General features: G+C 41.9%; 1 protein-coding gene and 2 long non-coding RNA genes across 7 annotated transcripts in view; 2 read left to right on the plus strand and 1 right to left on the minus strand.

Moving 5' to 3' along the window:
- Positions 1-15,386, plus strand: part of LOC126925593 (uncharacterized) — a 32,256-nt gene extending 16,870 nt beyond the window's left edge. The window contains exon 2 of the long non-coding RNA XR_007714016.1: positions 814-15,386. This is a non-coding gene — a long non-coding RNA (uncharacterized LOC126925593). The remainder of the gene's footprint in view (positions 1-813) is intronic.
- The window catches only part of LOC126918014 (3-phosphoinositide-dependent protein kinase 1), a 403,560-nt gene that overhangs the window by 226,238 nt on the left and 159,455 nt on the right, over positions 1-17,867 (plus strand). The window lies entirely within an intron of this gene.
- LOC126925768 (uncharacterized) lies at positions 4,124-16,271 on the minus strand. Its single transcript, XR_007714101.1, has 3 exons — positions 16,190-16,271; positions 15,089-15,270; positions 4,124-13,766 (listed from the first exon to the last, which is right to left on the minus strand). It is a non-coding gene; the product is annotated as an uncharacterized LOC126925768 (long non-coding RNA).

The following is a 17,867-nucleotide window of genomic DNA, read 5'->3' on the forward strand; positions in this document are numbered from 1 at the left end:
TCACGCTCGCCTCTGTATACCGTTTCTGATAAATTCTACCTTTAATTAATTCGCGCCACCGCTTGCCCTTTCTCAACCTTCCTACCACCGTCATGTAGTCGTCTCGTCCGGTTTTCGTTTCTTTCTGCGATACGCCATCAACTCTAAACTATCACAGATATCTTCTTTTATAAGAAAATAGAGCTGCCTCTTTATTACACCATTCCATTCGATTGTCGATGTATTATTCGAAGAATTGTTATTCAGATACTAATAATTTCGTGAAATGTGCGTTGTAAGGGTAGCCATAAGATAACCGTTACACCAAATCAAGTAGTAAATCCTAAGCGTCAGGATATTAATTCAAAGCTTATGTGAATCAGGTGGAAGGTTTCACGAACCACTTTATAGACCTTAAGCCAGTGGTATCGTGATCAAGAACACACCGATCCATAAAAGGGTCGAAGAGCATGCATCCATTATGTCGACACGTGTTTCGCTAATGAATTTAATTTCTAGCAGCCAACACGCGTAATCGTCGCTCGTTTTCACGCCGTAAAATTAATTAACTACAGGATAAATTTCGCGGCGTAACGCGGCCTTCGAGAGGCCGCCTCGCGACAGATTTAATCGTGATTTATTAACACCACGATCGCCCTTACGAGGAGTCGCTTTTACCGGCACGGTTGATTGTAATCGTAATGCACGCAGTTATTGTTGGCCTCCTGTAGAGAGCAAGATTAATGAGCCCCGCATTAGAACCGCTATCGACGCGCCGCTTCTTCTATCGTCTTCGTCCTGGTGACACGTTTTCTTTTTATTTCTTCTTTGCAGCCTTTAAGCACCTCATCGATGATCCATCACTTTTAATTGAACCGGAAGCCCTGCGTTGGAAGTTTGCTTACCGTTTCATCTATAATGTCTTGAGATGTTTAATTTAAAAAAGATATGCCACTTTTGAAGCAAGAAGGAAAGTAAGAAATTTGGGCTACACGAATTTACTGCTACTTAACCGCCATCTAGAATCAAACATACTGTAAACACTTTCAATCCAAGTTACAGTATCACGCCAAAATAATTTACTTATAATTCTCAATGAGAATTGATTGTAAAAATTCTATCAAATAAAAAAAAAACTTAATCGCCATGAAGGTTTATAATCTATTAGGTCGTCCGTAAAGTTTCTTTCGTTTTATAAGGAGATAATGGACGTACAACATTTTCCGTTTTATATTATTTTATCGAATTACGCATGATCCATTTTGTTCTATCAAAATGAAGATCACATAGTTCGACAGATTAGGTTTCATGTTTGTATGAAGATGCGTTGTTGTAAAAGACGTGTCTGTAGAAGAAAGACACTTTTCGGACAACCTAATATAATAAACATTATTCTTGCATTAGAGCTTCGCTCTAAACACTCGGAAGGAAATCATGCAGAGAAACAGAAAATTTCGATTGGGTTCATCGAGTGAAATTTCACGTCGATTCTTCATCCATGAGACGGAGAGGCGCGCACGAAATCACCTTCATTGTAATTGCTGTCCGTCTGGCCGGAAAAATTTAATTATGACGACGGCAACGTCGTCGTAACGGTGCGAGGTCGGTTATAACGGCGGACAGTAAAACTTTCCGCAGCTTCCAATTACGATATACTAATACCAGAGGCCGAGGAAGGGTAAGGAGAGCCAGGCTTTTCTAATAGCGTGGCGTAAAATTCAATTTTATGCCGGAGTAAACGCGATATCCGACGCGATTCACGCGGATAGTTTCGAAAGTTCGGCGGTAAAAAAAACGCGATCGACCGGCATTGATCGACCGAGGTCTTCGATACAAATGTTTATCTCGCGTGACTTTAAATTAAAAACCACGCGGTCTTTCGACCGAGACCAAACCGATTTCGATCGCGACTTATCCGGCTAAGATAAAACAAGACTAAAGAAATGGATCTCTATACATCAGCGGATAGAAATTAGCAAATTCTGTTAATCAGTCATCTGTGTTTCGATTTACGAAGAAATTTAACCTTGTTTCGCAGAGCGTGTAACAAAAAGTTTTGGCGTCTAACGGAGTTTTTAAGCTTAAAATGGCAGCCTGTAAGACCGCGATTTATTCGGTTTAATCGAAAGTAAAATGTGATTTATGGATAAATCTTCCGAAAACTCCGAGACGATCACTAGCTATATGCATAATAGCTTCTATTACGTATTCACCGACGATTCTATTCTGTGTTCCATTCGATAATCGTTTTAATTAATTCGTCACGTGACTAATTACGATTCCAACGATGTTTCTCGAATCTATTCACCACGATCGAAATCGTAATTCGAGACATTATACTTCGCTATTGTATCTCTGTCGTAGTGCGTACGGTTCACTGACTTTCGTCGAAAGTGAAATTCATCGTCTATAAAAAGAACGACCATTGTCTCGATCGATTTCTGGAAAAATACTCAATTTCCCGGTAATCATGACTTTATTACGTATTCATTTATCAAGCTATGAAATATCGCTCATTAACGCAGCTGATTACGACTTTGTCGATACTTTCCGGGTTCATCGATAACAAAAGCACAAAACTTCATCGTCGTTTCTTTTCCCGGACATTTATCTGTCAACAAGCTTTGGTAGAGGACTCTCGTGCAAAATTTCACGTAGACCATTTTTGACTACTTAGTATGCGACTCTATAACAATAACACGTTGCTCATAAAAAGTCGTAATTTCTGCTTGTTTACGTGAAGTGCGTAAGTTTCTCGTCGAACAGCTAGTCCCGATTTTACCTGCTCGCATGACTCGCGTCACGTAACTCGTTTACTGCGTCGTTTTAACGGGAACCAATCTACCAATCTATTCGAATCTCGAAACGAATGTTCTCATGACTGTTTTCCAAATTGTTGTTGTTATTTGTCAACCGTTGCGGAAGACTCCGTAGACTTTATTACAGAACGTGATCAAGTATTAAGTTGCCGTAATCACACACCAAACGAAGTGAATTTTACACATGTAAAAACGAAAAACAAATTTGTAGTAGATGCCGTGTAATTGCAATCCAGCTGTGTTCTTTCGTCCCTTTTCCATATGTAGCAAGGTTAAGATTTGCCAACACTTTGTACAGTAAAATTTTATTTATTCGATACGAATGGGATACAAGACGTGCCGGAAAATTGGATCGATCGGATAACAGGAATCCACTAGTTTTTCTTTCCTTCGCTGTTTATCACTTGTATAATCGGAATTAATTTTCGTACAACTGTCGGATAATAAAAATTCAGGAATATATTTGGTAAATCGGGAATTGTGATGACACCGGTTTGGATAAACGAAATTCTACTGTATTTTAACGCTCTCCTTTAACGGTACTGTGTCGATGTATTTGAACGATTCGACGCAAATGCTCAAATTTCCATAACGTACCATCGGCAAACCGCGAAACAAGCACATAGAACACTGAATTCCTGTGAATCGGAGACACGTGGTGGAACTATGCACTGTGCAAGCCTCGTTCTTCCTTTGCACAGTTATCAACCAGCTAATCTCTCGCAGCACATATCAGAAATGAAAACGAAAGATTTTTAGCTGATTGTGAGTCTTTCGACTTGGCGTGCCCTTGACAGGGTAAGATAGAATTCAGCAACGAGCTGAAAAGAGTAAGAACAGCCGTAGACACCACGTGTCTCGTCTAGACGAGATTGCGAGAAGTTTATAGTCATGCTTGATGTTATATTCGCCTCTGTCCTTCGTTCCACACCTCCGAGCCCCGTTTTTCTCCATATCTCGCTTCGGCTTCGGATGACATCGACGTCTGTCCGGCATCACTACCACCCTGTAACACGAGAGGGCCGACTTCGTTCCTCTCACGGCGTATCTTGTACGTTGCGACATTCGTCGCTGTTTCCTCATCACTAACATTTTGGGAGATGCACGATAAATATCTAACTGTCCGGATACAGTGGATGCAGAGGATGTTCAAGGGAAGTACCTTCTTCAGAACGAAGAAGAAATTCCAAACGGTAGATAATTATACGTAATTCGTGTTAACGAGAAATTTAAGGGTTTTAATGTTTCGTGAAGAAGAGAAATTAATTTCGTCATAGGTAGCGATTGACGGTAATTTTTCGGTGAATGTCTGTTGTTACGGTGGATTTACGTGAAACTTGTTTTATTTATTGACGTGTTTCCATGGCAATCTCCTATTTATCATACATATCTCTATCCTTCGACGATTGGTCGTTCATTTTCTACACTTTATACTACACTTTATAATACGATTTTTACGAATCAACAACAACGGTTTACTCTCGTTTAACCGTCGCGTGTCGCGCTCTGTTTTAAGAAATTCCAACGAGTCCCAATAACCTTCGTCTCAGCTAAGGAACCGCTGTTTTCCCTAACAATATCCACACACACTCGTAGAGCTACCTCGATCCCAATTTCCAGGAACAAAGTCGAAACACGAGGATCAGGTCTGCCGTTTCGTTCAACAAATCAAGCAACCCTCGAGCACGGCGGTTCAGAGATCAAACGCGGGACTTCATTCTGAAAAAAGCAGAATGACTGGTCAGAAGAGGCTGAGTGTCTAGCTCGTAACTCGAAGCTGGTGAATCACGATGTCGGCGCCTAAATTTCTGAAAGGGTTCCCGTCTAAATGGCGCTTGGGCCACTTCGGAGCAGGATGCTACAATACTACGCGTGAATAACCTGTTCGACAGTGTTGGGCCGCGCACGTACAACACCATGAAAATTCATCGACGATGGCCCCTTTTTTCATTTAGTCTACGCCTCAAGTCACGTATCCTGGTGTTGCTTCTTGATCAGAGTCTCGTGAATACGCGTGTCCTCGATCACGTTCCGCGTGAACGCAGTGTAACGCTTCGCGGACGATCCGGAGCTGTGGTCGAACGCAATTTTGCGCGCCACGGGAAAAACGCGTCTCGGTTTGATGTCGCAGATGAATCTTCGAAAGGTGGTTGACTAGTCGCTCGAGTATGTTCGATAAAAACTATCGTTGGATTTGTTCCGTACTTTTTTCCAGCAGGTTCCTTTTGGAGCACTTCTTCCTTAAAACATCTTGCAAGAATCTTACTTGTTAAGTTATGGTTACAGTGGATGTTCTGACAAACACGAATACGTATATATGCGAAGACTGCAGGAAACAACACGACAGGTTATACTTTTGATTTTTTACTGGCCAGCAATTTTAAAATTCATTATGTTAAATTTTCAAATATTGTCTGTTTAAAAAATATTACTCGTCATGGTGATAAAACTCTGATCTTCGTATAGATCCTTACGACTGTATGCATTCCGGTCTGTGGTTGTTTCGTCCGTCAGATCGGCAGTTCGTCAGCATCCATCGTGATCATAATCTTACAAAGGTGGTCAAAGATATTCCTTCTAGAGGCTAAAATTCTTCCAGCCTATTTGTACGACATCGTTTGTGCGTTTGTGCAAGCTACGAGGATTTATCGGATGATAAATTAAATGGTGAAGGATAGAAGAGAGGCTAGAGGCGTAAAAAAAAAAGAAAGAAAATAAAAATAAAAAAAAGGTGAATAGGGGCTGCGTACTTGTGAGAGACTGTCGGTTCGCTTTGGGATCTTAATGAGACCCGCGAGCTCCTAGTGGCTACTCTCTCGGATGGCAAACAGGACCTATGAGAGAACGGAGCAGCTCGGGACACGGGTAAACAGGATCCTAAATCAGCCGGTATCCTACTATGGGATATCGTTATCGCACGATCTTCCGAGAGAAGCGTTTCTTCAATCGACTGGCCTGGAAGCTCAATGACGGACCGAAGGCCTTTCGAGACCCGCCATTGTACTCTGTTTTTCCAATTCGTTCTTGGAAAAACTTGTAAAAGATTTCGAACGATTTATCATAGTTCTTTTAAATTGGCTGGTAAATTTCGGGATGCAAAGGGAGAGAAGCGTTTTGCATGTCGTAACGGACCTTTAACTTTAACGGATGTAGTTTCCTGTGGCTTTCTTTGTTCATCGACTGCAAATATTGGTATTTACCTTGAAACGGTAGTCTCACACGAAAATTTGTAGACATCTCGTTAAGCTACTATATCAGATACATTTTTTTTTAAATAATTAGTAGTTATTATACGTTTCTTTTATTGAAAACAAAGATATTCGAATTGTAAAAGAAACACACTTGTAAATAGAACTCGTCAATAAAAATATGGAAAATAGGAATCGAAGGAAAATTCGAAGATTCCTGGAAAAACGAGAAAAGCGACGAAAGAAGTGGAAAGGAGAAAGCAGAAGCGTATTATCATGGGAAAGAGAGAAAGGAAGAGAGAAATTCTGAAGTCGTCGGCTTGGCTCTCTCGGATTCCTTTGTTTGGTCTACGCTCCGTTGCAACAGACGGATAAGAAACGACGTGCTAGCAGACCGACAGAGTTTCTCGACTCTGCTGTCGGTTGGTGGTCCCTCACGAAGAGACGAATGGTATGCGGGAATCGTGGGTCCGTTTGCCGCGATGGAGAGAAAGGTGGGAGTCTCAAACGGGTCAGGTGGAGGGAGGCAGCGGGCCCGAACGGTTCCCATTCGAGCCACTTCGGCTCGGGGAAGGGAACGAAACCGTGGGGGTCTTGTGAATGAATCTACCTGCCCCTTCCTCTTGCTTCGTCGCTCGACACGGCGGTGCTTTTGGTCTGCACTCCGATTTCAACCTGGAATTCTCTTTTCCTTCTTTTTCTGCTTTTGTTTCTTTCTTTCCTTCTTTCTTTCCTTCCTTCTCGATCTCTTTCCTCGTTTTTTTGGTGCTTTCTCTGTCTGCTCGACCCATCTCTCTGCTTCGTCGGTCGTCTCTTCCCGCGCGGCATTTCTCAGCCACTCGTTGTTCGTGGAATTTCGTTGTAAAGGTGATCGAAAGCGAAGATGGGCCTGCGAGGGAGAAACGGCTGCGTGGGTAGAACGTGTGAACACAAACCGGCACCCGATGCTCTTTCGAGCTCGGCTTAACGCGCCTTCCATTTTATGAATCGTGTAACTGTTAATGGAATATCACTGAATGAAATAGTTTCCCCATTTACCGATTTCGTCTATCCTAAAGTAAACATCGTAGGCAGCTATCTTATTTTCAAACTAAACTATCAGTATCTATGATAACGAATTAACTTGTCGTACTTCCTATCAGCTTCGAATTCCAAAATAACGAACTATCTCTTGCACAAGGGATCGAGCTTTTCGAGATAATCGATCGGTCCATCGACATTCTACACTTGTACAACAACGGGGATCGGTCAAGCCGAAATTCCTTTGGCTCGTTCCCTTTCTTAAGCCTGTTTCCCATCAGACTTCTTGGTATTTTGTGGTACAGCCGATGAACGGCGAGACCGGACCTCGTCAAAGAGGCTGCGTGGGTTGCGAATCGGTGGAAACGTGTGAACGGAGCCTGGTGAAGATTATAGAAGACACCTGTTGGTGGTCGTCGCAGTTCCTCGTAAATCTGTCCAGCGTAAACGTTTCTCGACCGCTGTTATTGTATCGCCGGTGATTTGTGTTCGGTTATTTTTAAATTTTCTCTGGAATTTCCGATTTCTGACCCGTGTTTTCTTTCTTTCGCGTCCGTTTGTCCCTTGCGAAACTCATTCGAACCTCAAACATTACTCGTGTTTCCGTTTCCTGCTTGCCACTGTCGCGTATTTCATCCATTTGCTTCCCTGCCACGAAACAGAAATTAATTTTCCCTCCGAGAAAAAACGGAAGGAAACACGAATCTCGAGAAAAACGAAAGAGAGAAAGAGAGAGAAAGAGAGAGTCGATGGCAAATTGGACTAGCGAACGACGCGAAGTTTCCGGCAAATGGGGCTGAGATTAAAGAGACTTTTCCATCGTTTCCAGTTACCACCACCATCCTCTTCTGTTTCCAGTTCGATGTCGCGGACGCTTGTTCGAAAGGAAATTAATGAGCGTCGAATTTCCACGGCGTGTCTCGCTTGCCTCGTTTTCGCAGAAATTATGCGCCAGTGATCGCATAATCCGTCGAGATGTCCGGTGCACGTGCAAGAGAAGTCGTTTGCATTTCACGTCGAGCCCCTATCCTGGAAAAACAAGCGTTTCACGGGCTAGAAAGGAACGTCACGTCGCATCGCGGCCGTTTGTTTGCGCGGGACTACCGTTGAAACGCATCGCCGAGCACCGTTGAAAAAAAATGCAAATCGACCCAAAAGGAAAGACACCAGTTTTTCCTCGCTCCAACATAGTAAGGAACTGTTTGGCAATCGGCTGCCCCGTACTCTCTTGTTCATTCCATCTTCCCTTCTGTTCTCTCTTTCTTCTTTCTTTGCTCTCTTTTCAAACCATGTTACCCGATGGAGCAGCGACCTAATCTCCATTTTCCAGCGTCAACCGGCGTGTTCTTTTCAAGATCGTGAATTATGGACCGGCACGAAAAGCTGCTACATACACACGGGCGCGTTGCGCACGGACCTAACTAAATGGTAATCGACGACGATTTATCTTCGGGTTCAATCGCGCTTACCGCTGCATCCCGACTTCACCCCCGGACTATTCCACGTCATTGTTCGATCTGTGTAAGAGGCACCTGCCACTTGTTGAACCCTTGAAAAACAGAAAACTCTCCGTGTCCCGTTGAGAAATCCGTCACCGGTGCCGGCCGTGTATTTCCGTCGGGGTTGAAATCGAAACTCTCTCCTCGACTCTCGTTCGCTCGAGACGATGGATTTTCGTCGAGAGGCATCCCTTTCCAATTTGTTTAGAGAACACATAGATTTTTCGTTAAAGAGGACACCGTCGGAGGAATCGACCGAATCGAAACTCCTGCGTGTTGATGCGTCCGAGGAAAATCGTTCGTTCTAGAATTTTATTTTTCCTCGCGTCGATGTTCCGTTTATTATAATGATTTCTAGATATCGAGAGAAACTTCGAACAGCTGGAAAGCGCAGAATAATTCAACCGTTACACGTATTTTCCCCGAGCATAGCGTATGACTATTCATCCGCGTCTCGGCAGGTACGAGGTTCGCGATTCAAAAGACCGGAAGACGTTTTATTTCCGATAATTGGCAATCGTCGGACCGAGATCATTCGGAATGCAACGATGTTAATCAATATCACGGGGTGGCCAGTCAGTGGTGAAAAGTTTCCATCGAGGTATTTTAACGATCTTCCGTGAACTCGCGATCTTATTAAACGAGCTCGAGGGGTCTTATTAAAATTTCTTCGCCGACGCGGCTGGAAACAGCATCAACCGAGGATACTCGTTGAGTTGAATTCTGGACGTTTAATTCCAGATAATTGCTACCACGTATACCGACTTTGAAGCGAAACTTCAAATTACCGGGTCTTCTCGTGCCTCTTTCACCCCTTAAAAACCGTTACTCTTTCGAGTAGCGTTGTTCATTGTCAAATGAACATCTCCCGGTCATACCTTTTTTCTTCCTTTGATATACTTTGCCACCAACGATGAATCTTATACGAATCTTCTTATTCAGCTGCTTGAAAATTAAAAATTAAATGCAAATTTTTTTATTTTACGTTTATCGATACCTGCTATTTACTATGCTCGTCGTCATTAATGTTGTTGTCAGTGATTAATATCGAGAAAATATTTTTCTCTTTCAGGGGTCGAAGAATGGGAAGAATCTATTAGACATTGTTTACACAATTATGGTTATGATTTAAGAGTCATTGAAATGTCTCTGACGGTATTTAAGGAACCCAACAATAGGCTATTGGTATTTGGAAAGTTTCTAGACGGACGAGGAAAATTTATGGCGAGTTTATACGGCCGATTCAGAAAATATTGTTTCCTGCAGCGGAGACACGAGCGTCGCGGAAGTCGATAAGCTTGAAAAATGACTCGCGAGTCTCTGTGGCCCGTTTCGTCATCCCGAATCTTTGCTACGTGGAAGTGGCTGCTATTTGGCTGCTGAGAAAGAAGTGGCACGAGTAGGTCGAATTTTCAGTAGGCTAAAGGTTGTCTGGTCGAAAGGACAGTCGTCGAAAAGGACGAACGTTTCACTCGATGGTGCATGAACCGATTGGTCCCAATCATTTCTCACGAACGCGTGCTGAGATCATTCCTTCTTTCGACAGTCTCGATATCAGTGCAAACTACAAAAGAGAAATATTTTCAAAGAGAATGGGAATAATCGAAAGTAGCAGGAAAATAAACAGAATGTAAATTGTGGTCTAACATAAGTCATTGAGAAATAAATGAACGTAAACAAACGCAAATGATCGTAAACAAACAGTTAGATGTTAATGATACAGGAATATTTGAGTTCGCAAGTATAAATCTAACAACGGGAGTTATTTGCTATGAAAAATCTATTGAAGCGATGACAGAACAAATGTATAGGTAGACACGTTCCGATATCGCCTATTACTGACACGCTCGACTCTCAAGATGTCGGTTGTTGTACATGCGAGGTCCTGCTAAGAATTAATCACTTACAAGTAGAAGAACGGAATGTCTCCGAGACAGTTTTCAATTAAGAACGCTGTATTTCCTTCGACGAGCTCTGTTAACCATCTTGTCGTATTGAATATTGCATAAGAGACAACAATTATTAATCGTACATTGAAATTGGTTAAAGTCGATATTTATGATATTAACTGATGGATGGAATACCCATATTGAACAATCTCAGCCAACATATACGCTCGTTGATACGCAAATATACAAATGTTTCTTCGTACAGATTCTTATAAACAGCTCCCTCAATATATTTACCGTAAGTTAAAGAATACCAATATTCTACGATTTTATTAGTTCGTTATCTAGTAACAACACAGCTACGTTGCTCCAAAGAAATTCCAAACACTTTTCCAAACAGTCTTTCAAAAAAGGACGTTCCATGTTGCGGTTTGGTACTGGCTAACCAGTCGAAACTCTAAACTCAGCATAGAAAATAAACTAAAAATCAACAAAACGATAATAAAACCAATTTGGACGTACGGAATATCGCTATGGGAGACAGCAGCCGCGGACCACATAAATAAACTAGAGTCGCTACAATGGAAGATACTGAGAACAATAGTCAACGCCCCATGGTATGTCAGAAACGAAGATATACGCAAAGACTTAAAAATACCAACGGTCAAAGAAGAAATCGGCAGGTACGCCGGAAAAATACAAGGAAAGAACGGCAACACATGCAAATCAGCTGGTTGCTGAAGCGAGCAAAATTCTCATAGAAAGAAGATTAAAAAGAAAACATCCCACTGGCCTGACTAAAGAAATTAAATAGTCAAACTCGAAGATAGTATCCCGCTGGGGGTTGCCATTCACATGTTATTTAGCAATTAGTTAGAAAAATTTACCAAATGTCCAACTGGACAAATTGTAAAGTACAAATTAAATAATAAAAAACAAAAAATGTTGCGGTTTCTGATCAGCTCCGAGACCCTACGTGCATAATCTGTCACATCGTAGCTTAGCCTTAGTTCGACGATGCAAACAACTATTTTACTTAACTTGCCCGCCCCAGAACGCACGACCGTCACGTCGAATTCTCCTCCCTGCAAAAATTTTGTTTGCCTTGCTGTCAGATCTCGAGATTGAACTCGAGGAGCATAAATCATGCACGGTGCGAATTCTTTTCCCTTTTTCTCTGGGATGGAAATTGTGGAAAGATCGAACAACTTTTGGCCGGTCGAGACGGATAGCCGTTGTAAGAAACTTTTAACGAAAAAGCTGCCACGAAATTTTAGTTGGTTGTTCTTCAAGAGGAATTGAATACAAACATGATTTTTTTAGGGAAACAAAAGCAACGTTACACGTTGAAAATTAATCGACGCTGTAGAAAAGAAGAACTTTCCAAGTTCGTTGTACACGTTATTAACCAAGATGCATAAAATATCATGGTGCAACGATTAAAGTATAAAATAACTATGATAACTTTAAAAATTTGATGTTCAGCCGGCCACATAAATTTTTCCAAACGAGTAGACGGAAGTTCACCAAGACGTTTCGAGTGTTTGGTGCAACACGTGCAACCAGATTTTCCATAACACCTCGTTCCTAGTTCCCTGCGTTTCTTAGTTCGAAATGGGATGTCGGAGCAACAGGATGTAGGAAAATGTGAATCGCTGAAGCGTTACCAGTGGCCACCGCAAATTACGATTATTCCCGGCGTTTCCACCGAATCGTCAAATCGTAAACGTTGTTTACAGGATGTGACGTAACGAGAATGCTATTATTCGCGGCGATATTACCAGTTACCTCCGTATTCCCTTCTTTGTTTCTTCTGTGCGCTCGTCCGGTCGCTTCTTCTCTTCTGTTTTCTTCCTTTCTTCAGGTGATTCGCGGCCAGGATGCATCGGCTTGTCAACGGCTAACGGTATTACACGTACGCCGTTGCAGAAGCGAAAGGCAGAGAGACAGAGATAGACAGAGAGGGAGAGAGAGAGAAGAGGAGAAAAAGAAAGAAAAAGAAGGAAAGGAAAAAAACAGAGGAAAGAAGACGTAGCTTCCTGCTTCTTTCCGCAATTTCCGCGTCGGAATCGCGGCTGATTATCATGCCCGGCGCGGTGCCAGGCCGACAATGAGAGGAAAATAATTAAGCGATGAACGATAATTAAGTGGTGAAACGTGTATTCCGGGCAGAGGCTCGTTTCCTCCGTCGACCGTGGCCGACCGGAGGAACGCGTTCCTCGTGGATCGGCCTCAAACCTCCATTCCCAGCCGGCGTTTTCCTCCGTACGCCGTTTCCGGGAAACGGTGGATTCTCCGATCGATCGCCGATCTCTTAATTGCCGCGTAGCAGTCCCGTGTTCGCGCGCGATTCGGTCTTTTCTCACGGTTTCTTGCCTTTATGTACTCATGATCGAGCAGATGTTGCACCGGGATCGAAGGGGATTCGAGGTTCCAGCGATGATGCTCGTGAACTCGCCGCGATGGGAGAAACCTGTTGATGGGAGAACGCGCGTTCAGATATTATGAGAGAGTTCTGTTGTTTTCGAATGTTGCGCAGTATCTTATGAAATTAGGATCAGATTCTTGATTATGATGCTTTCGACCGGTGTTTTCAAGTCCGTATGCTTTCAAAGCGACAAACGAACTTATTGTTCGAAGAATTCTTCGAACTGTTGTTCTAAAGGCGGAGAGAGGATCTCTGCCTACAGCGCTTCAAAGATCAATTCATGTCGCTACAGGATTCCATCGATCACCCAACTCTCATCCTGAAAAAAGTTCCTTTCCTCGGAGATTGGTCGTTTCTTTGACGATCCTTTCTGCCTTCACAAAAGAAATCAGGGAGTAGCTTCGACGACCGTAACAAGGATTTCTTATCTCGAATAGAAAGTCTTGGTCTAGCAAAATTCGAACCTAAAACAACACTACGTTTTCTGCCAATAATCAACAATCGTGTGTCTCACGGTAGTCCAACAACGTGAATTCCTCCTTAGAATTTCCAAAGTGGTAGCTTGTACTTCTAGGAAGGTTCTGTCATTAGTCTTTTATGTCAATAGATTAGAAAAGAATGCCGCCTCCGTATTTGCCTGCATTTTCCCCAAAGTCTGCTTTGTCCTTTCCGGCTTGTCCTTTTGCTATCTATTCTCACACCGTATTCCGCTCTCTCGCTACAGGATTATTCCAACAACAAAGCGTTTTCCCATCACGTCTTCCGAAACCATCGTTGTCCTTAAGCTCGGAAAATCGCCCGGGGAAACGCGCACGAAGATACAACGTTAAACGATGATTCTTAAAAACGGATCCGCCAGATTAAACGATGCCGCAAGCCACGAGTTGTTCGTTCTTCCAATCTGGTTGGAGCACCAAGACCTTCTTTTTCAGGAATTTTCCAATCTGAAACGTGAATTGGATTTGATAGGGTGCTAAGTTTTGATCACGGATTCTGGAAATTGCAGGGGTAAAAATCATAGTAATATGAAGCAAATCATTGTTGTGTTTCGTACAGTAGTGTTCTGCGTTTACTATTGCAGAAAATTCATTTTGTTCTTTCAAACTCTTAAAAGCTACCGCGACAGAGAATTAAATTAAGAGACGAGGCACCTGATTTTTAACTCGTCGATTATACCTATCTTCCATTTAATATCTTATTGGCTAGTAGATAATATTGCTATTGTTTTCATTTAGCATCTTGAACGGAATTCCCATTAGTAATAAATCAGGAGCGTAGCAATGAAATGTAAATAGACTGTACAGAAACTAAATTATACTTTCATCTATCTACTTTATTTTACTGCCCCGTAAAATATGAGTTATTTTGGGTAGTATCGTAGATTACCAATGACCAGAGTGATACGTGAAACGTCGACGAAAATAGTTTTTATGTCCCTCGTTGTTGTATTTATTACAGTTATCCTCGACACTAACAAGAAAAACTACGACAATAAAGAAAACAAAAGTCGAAGGACTTTTCATGGCGCCATCGCGTAGATTAGCAAAAAAGTTAGATCATACTACACCGAAGTGTAAATTGCATTTTGCGTCGTCATTTAGCCTATTACAGGTGTGTTATGGACAGCTACGCCTGATTCCAGTCGTAGTTTTTATCGTCCAGCCGATAAGAAGAACGACCTTTAAGAGTTCCTCGTTAAAGTAAGAACGATCGTGAAAAAAGATTCATAATAATTAGCATCGTTACAAATGTCAGATATGGGAAGCCGTCTGACGCCTTAAAGCGATAATTATCTAAATAACATCAATACGAAGTGCAAGATCCTTGAAAAGTTTGATAATGATCATCGATGAATATTAAATTTACTATACACTCTAGGTTTAAGACTAGAGAATCTTCGAATCTCGTTCTGAATCCAATTTCTCCTTGACTTAGGCTTTTTTCTTAATGGCTTTGAGTTGCTATTATACTTCGGTAGAGTCATTGTTCTATATTTTTACTCAGATTTTTCTTTACAAAACAGCTAACGTTTCTGCCAGGCGAAGAGTATGCAGTAATTTAAATTGTAGATAGAACTATATTTACCCGAGGCATTAATGTGAACAAAATGTTAATTTGCGGCCGCTTATCTAAACTTCTAAACGTGAATTTCTGTGTTATGGTAGCGAGAAATTGTGGACAACAAGGAGAATCAGTAAACTCCAACTACATGAACATCGGTTATATGAAGTGTTCGTTCCCCAAGGGTTCGGATAAATGGACTTACATATATCGTATCAGCATTGCACCGTTGAACGTGTAGCGTTTCAAATCAGCAAACGTTAGAGGGCCAAATAAAAATAGAGAGATCCGTGTTGACCGGATAAGAAAGGTATGTATCCAGTGTATACACGCAACCGCGGATGTTAATAGGCACGTCATCGGGTGGAGCGCGCGAAGCCGGGTGAACTGTAAATAAAAGAGAATGTTCATTACGGGTAGAGGGAACCGGCTTAACGACACCTGTTGGACACAGTCGTTTTCCTGTTTTGTTGGTCAGCTCGAGAAGAAAACGGCCAGCTAAATGCCGAGGCTCGCGTATCGCGTCGCTTCTTGTCAACACCGCGCTCGAAATAGCACGCGCAAAAAGGTGAACGCGCGCTGCGAACGCGACCAATTGCCTCGCGTACTTCACCCACTGATACGATCTAATGAATAACACTGCGAATTTATCTTCATTGCCACTATTAAGCGTTCTTATGTTCCTTATTAAAAATTCTTAACCATTTAACCTTTTGAAGACTAAAAAGAAAACACCCCACTGATCTGACTAAAGAAATAAAATAGTCAAACTCGAAGATGGTATCCGGCTAGGGTAGCCATCCACATGTTATTTAGCGATTAAGTTAGAAAAATTTACCAAATGTCCAGCTGGACAAATTGTAAGGTACAAATTAAATAATAATAAAAAAATTATCCTTTTATTCCAACACAGGTTACTAGACTTTTTTATTTTTGCAATTACTAATAACATGTAAGTGTTGCAGTATCGCTTTCATTCTAATTATTACTCAAGTTCATTTTCTCCTGTGATCTTCCTATAAAATATCTAGAAGTCCGTGTTAAAGATTACTGGGTCTAATGTCAAAACCTTAGTTGAAAGGCAACTTCCTTGTACATATATCTCGTTTTCATTGACAAGCGTTAAAATAGCGATAGTGGATAAGAAGATTCTATTAAAAGCTAGATGAACATCCGTAGTTTAAGACCGACAGAATCAAAGGTTCGAGACTGCCGCTTGACTTTCCAATTAATTATTCATCTCTGGACTGACGAGCAACACTATGGTAAAAAATTAGAGGCTACAATATTAAGTATCTCGACGAACCATGATAATTCGTTTCCTGTGAATTCACTCGGCAAAACGCGCTATCTGCATTCGCAGTTGTACGCCGCGCTCGCTGACAGTTTTAATTGCCACAGTCCGGCGCGGCGCCGCATCGGTTTCCTGATATCGGCTCACCGAACGAAGGAAACGAAAACGAAGAGACTTCGACGTCAACACTTATCGTGCTCGCGATAACAATTAACCGGTTAATTCCCGAGCCTGGCGATAATTCACGGCCGATAACGGTACTTCCACTAATCGGATAACCCAAGTAATGATTTCTTTCCTTAAAAAAAGCAACAGTACCGTAAGAGCTAAAAATAATCTCCGAAGTGATCCTTTTAGTTTCTTCATCCTAATCAGATTTTTACGTTTCAGCTTCACACTTTGATCATTCATCTTAACGTTTTTTATCATCGTTAAATTTTCTGGATGTTCGTCTCCCTCTACGATTCTATAAAATGTACCAATTATGCGACTATTTTAGAAAACAGATTTTTCGTATCGTGGCCACGAAATAGTCGATCATTTGGATCTACTGAACATTGTGAAACGACGTTTTGTATAGAGTCGCTGACACTGACGAACCTTCAGAAACTGTAGCTTCGTAATCTAGAACCTCTAATCTTATAAATTTATTCTGTCACTATTGAAACTTGTAGTTGCGTAAATCGACGGAGGTAAAGGTTGGCTTCCGCGATATTTGCGTATTACAATGATCGTAAATAGACGTAGAGATTTCTGCTGGCCGGCCGAAAACGCTAAAGCGCATTGTCGTTAGTAGCCGCGATAATACCAACCAGTAGCTTGGCGACAATAACGAAACTGGCAGCGCACGTTTTGACGTAGCGGAGTGACGCAATCGAACGAGGAAAAAGTCGCGAAATACTCGCAAGCACGAGCTCATTTTAGATTTACATCTGAAATTATAATGGATGTTCCTTCGAAGAACCAATGATCGAGGAAGTTTGGCATTTTCAAACGATGGTATCGATTGTTTCATAACGTGACCAGGAACGCGTGAGTTCAGCTTCAACCTCGAGAAAGCACGATGAGCTGCCGGCGTCATTCGGTGGATTCTGGGATTTACGTATTTGTCACTGTTGCAAAATCGTCGAGATCGGACAAGAACAACAGGGAGAAATCGTTGATTCACAGGTAGCTAATTTGCCTTCGCGAATTTCTACGAACACGATCGAGCAGCTTGGCTCCAGAACACTGGCACCTTATACGACCACTTTCCGCTCCAAGAGTAATTGGGCAGATTTCGGAATATTTGAATATTTATCTACCAGCAGTCTTATTATCTAATCACAAGGTACGAAGGATTTCTCAAAGAAGGATGAAGTGCTCGATAAACTTGTAACACAAGTTAATCCTTTTTGAATTTAGTCTTTTGTAAGACTTTGGACTTTGAAATAGAAAGCGCGATGACGAACAGCTGTCAGAACAAAGTCATTAGTCCGGTAAAGTCATTGAAGAGCCGACAAAGCAAATAGGTTAAATATCATTCCTCAGGAGCACCAACGCCGGCATTGAATAATCCAAGAGAAAAATGAGTTTCTATTTGTGTGAACGAAGCAACCTTCCTTTCCACCGTGACAAAAATTCGTATACGAATAGCGCGCAAAACGCGCTTATAAATATGCATCTTGTTTGTCGAATAGATACGCGCGCT

The sequence above is a fragment of the Bombus affinis genome, chromosome 1, assembly GCF_024516045.1.
Source record: "Bombus affinis isolate iyBomAffi1 chromosome 1, iyBomAffi1.2, whole genome shotgun sequence".
Lineage (NCBI taxonomy): Eukaryota > Metazoa > Arthropoda > Insecta > Hymenoptera > Apidae > Bombus > Bombus affinis.